Below are 8,254 nucleotides of genomic sequence, written 5' to 3'. Positions count from 1 at the left end.
TACATATACAAACACATAATGGATATATACTTCTATGTTTGCATATAACGTCTAAGCAAAACAATAGCCTACTACACAATATACCACAAGAGAAAAGACATGGTTCTCAAATAAAACCAAAGTCGTGGTATTATATATACACCCTTCAGAGTAGCAAAAGTTTGTCCTTAAGTTCTTCTTGCTGCCTTTATAACTTTGGTCCTTCTACCACATTCCCATCCTTCATTTAGAAGAAGGTATTTTGAGCTTCTGAAACACTTATAGCTTACAAAGAATACGAATTCACATAAGAGAATTTAACTTTCAGAATCTTATATTTCATCCAAGTTCATGCATTCACATGAGCTAGATAGAAATTTTCTTTCGGGTCTACCTTCTTTTGCCTAAAATATACCTATTTTCTATGTTTCCAAACTTCCCTAGTGATTGCTAGCCACATGCCTTTCCATATGAGATTTTCTTAATATTAAGGTAAGGAGGTAGAAGTGCTGAAAATTGACCTTAGCTTGATTATGATGCACCGAAGACACTCCCATCCATCTATCACACATGTTCCACACTCTTTGAGATACCCTACAAGAAAAGAATAAGTGTGTCACACTCTCTTGACAATCTAAGCAAAGCTGAAACAAATTATTTTGTAGTTTGACCCCTCACACAAGTAATTTATCCTTTGTTGGCAACTAATTCAACAATACCCTCCAACATACTAAGTGTGCCTTGGGAATTACCTTAATGTTCCATAGAATTTTAAATAGACTACACTCATCCCTATAAACAGTCGCAAGAACTTGTTACAGAATTGGCAAGTGCACCAAATCACAAAAATAATAAAGTGGACAAGTCCATATATCGTTCCCACAGAGACTAATGTGATTTATATTTAATGGATTGTTTACTAATAAAGGTACAAAGAACAAAACATTTTTGGTTTAGATTAAAAATAAATTTAGAATTTAAATGTAACGAATAACAAAAATTTACATAATGGAAACGATGAACTTAATTGAGAAAAATATAAGATAAAAACTTCATCGAGATTGAATTTCACGATTTCATTCAAAGTAAAGACATCGAATAATATATTTCTATTTCTGTCTCTTGTAACATCTCAAAATTTGTACCTCGGTGTTTTCAGTATATCAATACCTAAAATTTTATGATACATTATTTTAGGTATTGTGACTAGTATAATAAATTTTGAACATATGATATATATATAAAAAAAAAATGTCGATAGTACTTATAATATATGCTAGCTGTAAATTTACAAAATAAATTGTACTGATGGGTAATAATACATTACCAACAAATTATACGATAGTCCAATATTCTATAAATTATATATATATATATATTATTGAAACTAATAATAAAATAAATTATGAATATACGTGTATATATATATATATATATATATATATATATATATATATATATATATATATATGAATTATATAGTTTGAATAAGTGGAAAGCAAAGTGGCAGTATACTGAATAACAAATGGATGAGAACATTAATATCATATTTAATAAAAGATTAAAAGAAAAGAGTATATATATGAAACCTTGGAAAGCAAAGTGACAGTATGGATGAGAACGTTAATATCATATTAAAAGAAAAGAGTATATGGAAGTAACCAGAAGCATTTAATGTTAACAGATATGTTTCTATCCTTTATCCGTTCATTGTGAAAAAAAAATATCTCGGATGGAATGTTAAGAGCTAATGGAACTAGAATAGTATAGGAACCAAGTAATTAAAATCAAACTAGAAGTAATGATTACTTAACATAGTATAAATAGGGGTGGGGTAAGAGAAATAGAAAGCAAAAGAGAAGCTGGACAAAAGAAATCAGAGAAAAGCTTTGTGTGAAAGAGAGAGAGGTTACGACAACGAAGAAAGAATTTTTATCACAGTCTCCGTACAACCTTGGTGTGTTTTCCATAGTAATTAAGGTAAGGGAAGGAGACATCCATCACTTTATCTTTTTACTTCGATTATTTATTTTTATCTATTAGTAATTTTTATCTCGATATCTACCCTAAGTGAGGTGTCCCTAACCTCATTCTAAATTATATTTAGTTCCCAATCTTATTTATTTATTTCCAGTTATGCACTGGTCCTATTTATTTAATTTATATTTATTCTCATTTACTTATTTATATTTATCTCTAGTTACATATTGACCCCTTTTTATTCATTTATATCTATTTTAATTATTCATTGATCCTATCTATTTATTTATTTATATAATTATATGGCTTAATATTGAAATAAAAAAAAATTATGATAAATAAAGATTTGATTAATGTAGTTGGAGGTATGACCTTGGGGATTTAAATGAGTTAGTATCACTCAAGATGAGATGTTCTTGAGTTACTTTGTTGGCCATGAGCTCATTTATCCTGATTAGTCACTACAAAATTAATCAATATCTTTATAAAAGTATAATAAAGATCTCGTTTTATGGAATTGGAAGAATTTTCATTTCATTTTATTTTATTATGATATGTTATTTTTTTGTGATATTTGTCTCACTTCCCTATTTCTTTTGATTGTGTACGAAAAACAAAATTTTATAACATTATCATAGATGGCTGCTTCGAACACGCCTGATCCCTTCTTCGCCGACATTGTAGCTGTTTTTCCGGGAAATGCATGGCAAACCAATGTAGTGAATAATTCTGTAACATTTCAGGGAACGGGAAACTCTACCATTACTTTTCTCTCTGCTCCGAATGCACCGATTGTCATCGAAGGACAAATCGGAGTTACCTTTTATTTACCCCCAACAGTCCAAATGAATCCTATCCATAACCTTTTCCTTCCACCTGTTTGATAAACCGTATATGAGGGGGAAACTGTAAATAAATAATCCTTCTTCCTCTTCTAGTGTAGGAAATATAAAATGTACTAAACAATGTGGATATAGGAAGTATATAGCATTGTAAATATATATATAAATGTGAATATTTTAAATATAATGATATATTAGTGTATAAATTATTGCCTCTAAATTCTTATAAGTATACTGTAATAAATAAATAAATAGAAATTTTTTTTATCGTCACATCTCTCACAGTCACATCGTTTGTAACATTCTTTGATTTCATCGTAGACAAGCCAAAACTAAAATAATAAAAAATCTATATTTTTTTATCGTCACATTAGATGGTATCAGAGCAACGTTTCATGCGAGATCTGTGAAATGTGCTCATTATATATATTTTTCTTTCTAACTCATACAGTTCCAGATGGCAAAAATTAGAAGAAACAATGAATTAACTGAAGCAATGCAAGCTATCCAAGACATGGCTGCTGCTCTAATGAGGAATCAAAGACCTGAAGGAAACCCTGAATCACAAGGATTAGCTGAATTTAGGAGAAACAAACCCCCACAATTCTCTGGAGGATATGATCCAGAAAAGGCTGAATTATGGATTAAAGAAATGGAGAAAATATTTCGAGTTATGAATTGTGCTGACAACCTAAAGGTGAATTATGCTGTATTTATGTTAATAGGAGAAGCCAAATATTGGTGGGATGGTACCAGGAGATTACTTGACGGAGGAAGAATAATTATTACCTGGGATGTATTTAGAACAAGGTTTTTAGAAAAATATTTTCCTAATGATGTGAGGAGAGCAAAAGAAATAGAGTTCATGCAGTTGAAGCAAGGAAGTATGACTGTAGGGGAATATGCTTCCAAATTTGAAGAATTAGGAAAATACTCTACTTTCTTTTATCACCCAGAGGAAAGGATGAAATGTCTAAAATTTGAAAATGGACTTAGAGATGAATTGAGAAAAGCAGTAGGGATACTAGAAATTGCTGATTTTCCTATGCTTATTCACAAGTGTAGATTTTTGGAAGATTTTGAGAACAACCAAAATATCAAACCAAAGTATTTTGGACCCCAAACAAATAAAAATAAACGCAATGAGGGAAAACCTTACAATCGCCCACAATGGAGGACCCAATCCAACCAATCTTCATCAGGAAATTCTAGTAGACCTGTATATGATCAAATCAGATGCTTTAAATGCGGACAAGGTCATCATGCTAAAGATTGTCACCTTAAAGGACCAGTCTGTTTCAAGTGTGGGAAACCTGGTCACATATTCTCTGAGTGTGGACAACAGAAGCCACATTTCAATCCAACTGCAACCAAGACAAGACCTACCACAACAGGAAGAGTGTACACCATGACTGGAGCTGAAGCTGCTAAAAACCATGATCTAATTCAAGGTATGTGTTTTATTAAAGGAAAAACTTTAAATGTACTGTATGACTCAGGTGCAACTCACTCATTCATTTCCAATCATTGTGTTCAACATCTTAATATGTCAACCTCTTTTCTAAAAACTAGTTTGGTTGTTTCAACTCCCACAAATGACTCAGTGATAACCAATAGAGTTTGTTTAGACTGTCCACTGTTCATTAAGAATACAAAATTCCTTGTAAATTTAATATGTCTACCTTTATCTCAATTAGATGTAATCTTAGGTATGGACTGGTTATCTTCCAATCAAGTCCTTTTGGATTGTGCTAAGAAATCAGTGATATTTTCAAACTCTGAGAATCTTCTAAAATCACCTACCAATTCAAAAAGTGAGCCTTTAAGGAATGAAATTCAAGGGTACTTGTTATTATCTTCTATGGAAATAAAAAAGGAAGTTGAGTTGAAAAATATAGCAGTTGTTCAAAATTTTCCTGAAGTCTTTCCCAATGATATTCCTGGTTTACCATCTAACAGAGAAATTGAATTTTCCATAGATCTGATGCCTGGAGTTGGACCAATCTCTATGGCACCATATAGGATGTCACCCTCTGAATTAGCAGAATTGAAAAAACAATTAGAAGAGTTACTTGAGAAACAGTTCATTCGTCCTAGTGTGTCACCTTGGGGAGCCCCTGTTTTGTTAGTTAAAAAGAAAGATGAAAGTTTTAGGTTGTGCGTAGATTACCGTCAATTAAATAAATTCACCATAAAGAATAAATACCCTCTTCCTAGAATAGATGACTTGATGGACCAATTGAGAGGAGCCTCTGTATTTTCTAAGATAGATTTAAGGTCTGGATATCATCAGATTAGAATAAAAGCAGAAGACATACAAAAAACTACTTTCAGAACTAGGTATGGTCATTATGAATATCAAGTGATGCCTTTTGGTGTGACCAATGCTCCTGCAATATTCATGGATTACATGAATAGGATCTTTCATCCATTTTTAGATCAATTTGTGGTTGTTTTTATAGATGACATTCTTATTTACTCTAAGACTCTTGAGGAACATGAGGAACACCTTCGAATTGTCTTGCAAATCTTGAAAGAAAAGAAATTGTATGCTAAATTGTCTAAGTGTGAATTCTGGTTAGAGGAAGTAAAATTCTTAGGACATGTGATTTCCAATAACGGAGTGTCAGTGGATCCAACCAAAGTAGAAGCAGTTTTACAATGGGAACCACCAAAAACAGTGACTGAGATTCGTAGTTTTCTCGGTTTGGCAGGATATTATAGGAGATTCATTGAGGGATTTTCTAAAATAGCTTTGCCTTTAACCCAACTCACCAAAAAGGGCCAAGCTTTTGTGTGGACAGAAAAATGTGAAAATAGTTTTCAAGAACTCAAGAAAAGATTAACCACTTCTCCTGTTTTAGCATTACCCAATCCTAATGGACACTTTGTTATATTTTGTGATGCTTCCAAAATGGGATTAGGTTGTGTTCTTATGCAAGATAGAAGGGTAGTGGCATATAGTTCCAGGCAACTGAGAACACATGAGAAAAATTACCCAACCCATGATCTAGAACTAGCTGCCATTGTTTTTGCACTTAAGATATGGAGACATTATGTTTATGGTGAAAAGTTTGAAGTTTTTAGTGATCATAAGAGTCTCAAATACTTGTTTGACCAAAAAGAATTAAATATGAGACAAAGAAGATGGATGGAATTTCTGAAAGATTATGATTTTGAATTACAGTACCACCCAAGTAAGGCAAATATAGTGGCAGATGCGTTAAGTAGAAAATCTTTACATGTCTCTTCACTAATGATTCATGAAATGAATTTGTTAGAAAAATTTTGAGACATGAATTTGTCGGTCACCCTAAGCCATGATAAAATGCAATTAAACTCCATTCAGATCATTAACAATTTACAAAAGCAAATCCATGAGGCACAAGAAAGTGATGAGTTAATTAATAAGAAAAAGAAATTGATAGGTCAAAGGGGTGGGGAGGATTTTGGCATAGATAAAACCGGAACTTTAAGATTTAAGGACAGGATGTGTGTACCCAATAATGAGGAAATTAAGGAAATGATTCTAGAAGAAGCACATAAAAGCAAATTAAGCATACATCCGGGCACAACAAAAATGTATCAAGATCTCAAAAAAATGTTTTGGTGGCCCAAAATGAAAAAGGAAGTGGCGCAATATGTGGCAAAATGTCTAGTTTGTCAAAAAGCTAAAATAGAACACCAAAAGCCAGCAGGAATGCTACAATCCTTAGATATACCTGAATGGAAATGGGATAGTATAGCAATGGATTTTGTAGTTGGCCTCCCACGAACCGTTCAAAAATTTGATTCCATATGGGTTATCGTGGATAGGTTAACAAAGTCCGCTCATTTCTTACCCATTAACATTAGGTATTCGTTGGAAAAATTGACTGATTTATACATAAGAGAAATTGTCAGGTTACATGGAGTTCCAATAAGTATTATATCTGATAGGGACCCTAGATTCACTTCAAAATTTTGGAGAAGTTTACATCAAGCCTTAGGTACTAAGCTTCACCTTAGCTCAGCTTATCATCCCCAAACTGATGGACAATCTGAACGAACCATTCAATCTTTGGAAGATTTGCTGAGAGCTTGTGTGTTAGAAAATTCTGATAGTTGGGATCGATACCTGCCTTTGATTGAGTTCACCTATAACAACAGTTTCCATTCCAGCATAGGTATGGCACCTTATGAAGCATTATATGGGAGGAAATGTAGAACACCTTTGTGTTGGTTTGAGACTGGTGAGAATTTAGTATTAGGTCCTGACATGATTCAACAGACAACGGAGAAAATCATAATGATCAGGGACAAATTGAGAGCAACTCAAAGTAGACAGAAAAGTTATGCTGACAAGAAAAGACGACCTCTCGAATTTCAAGAAGGTGATCATGTATTCTTGAAAGTAACACCAACCACTGGAATTGGTAGAGTGATGAAATCAAAGAAACTCACTCCCCGGTTTATTGGCCCTTACCAAATTCTTAGAAAAATAGGTCCTGTTGCTTATCAAATTTGCTTACCTACGTTCCTTTCCAACCTTCATAATGTCTTTCATGTGTCTCAATTAAGAAAATATATTTCTGATCCAACTCATGTGATAAGACCTGATACAGTACAATTAAAGAATTGAGAGGCAGACAAATCCCTCTAGTGAAGGTCATGTGGAATGAAGCTAATGGAGATATTACATTGGAATTAGAAGAAAAAATAACAAACCTTTACCCTTATTTATTTCAAAAATAAATAAATAAATAATTTCGAGGACGAAATTTCTTTTAGTATGGGAGAATTGTAACATCTCAAAATTTGTACCCCGGTGTTTTCAGTATATCAATACCTAAAATTTTATGATACATTATTTTAGGTATTGCGACTAGTATAATAAATTTTGAACATATGATATATATATATAAAAAAATGTCGATAGTACTTATAATATATGCTAGCTGTAAATTTACAAAATAAATTGTACTGATGGGTAATAATACATTACCAACAAATTATACGATAGTCCAATATTCTATAAATTATATATATATATATATATATATATATTATTGAAACTAATAATAAAATAAATTATGAATATAAGTGTATATATATATATATATATATATAGTTTGAATAAGTGGAAAGCAAAGTGGCAGTATACTGAATAACAAATGGATGAGAACATTAATATCATATTTAATAAAAGATTAAAAGAAAAGAGTATATATATGAAACCTTGGAAAGCAAAGTGACAGTATGGATGAGAACGTTAATATCATATTAAAAGAAAAGAGTATATGGAAGTAATCAGAAGCATTTAATGTTAACAGATATGTTTCTATCCTTTATCCGTTCATTGTGAAAAAAAAATATCTCGGATGGAATGTTAAGAGCTAATGGAACTAGAATAGTATAGGAACCAAGTAATTAAAATCAAACTAGAAGTAATGATTACTTAACATAGTATAAAT

General features: G+C 31.9%; 1 pseudogene; it reads left to right on the top strand.

The window, feature by feature from the left end:
- The first annotated feature begins 3,258 nt into the window (after positions 1 to 3,258).
- Positions 3,259 to 7,462, top strand: LOC146887157 (uncharacterized; annotated as a pseudogene).
- Positions 7,463 to 8,254: the final 792 nt, after the last annotated feature.

This window comes from Vigna unguiculata, chromosome 4 (assembly GCF_037176805.1).
Source record: "Vigna unguiculata cultivar grain cowpea cultivar isolate G323 ecotype 2 chromosome 4, ASM3717680v1, whole genome shotgun sequence".
NCBI lineage: Eukaryota > Viridiplantae > Streptophyta > Magnoliopsida > Fabales > Fabaceae > Vigna > Vigna unguiculata.
This window is presented reverse-complemented; position numbering and strand designations above follow the sequence as displayed.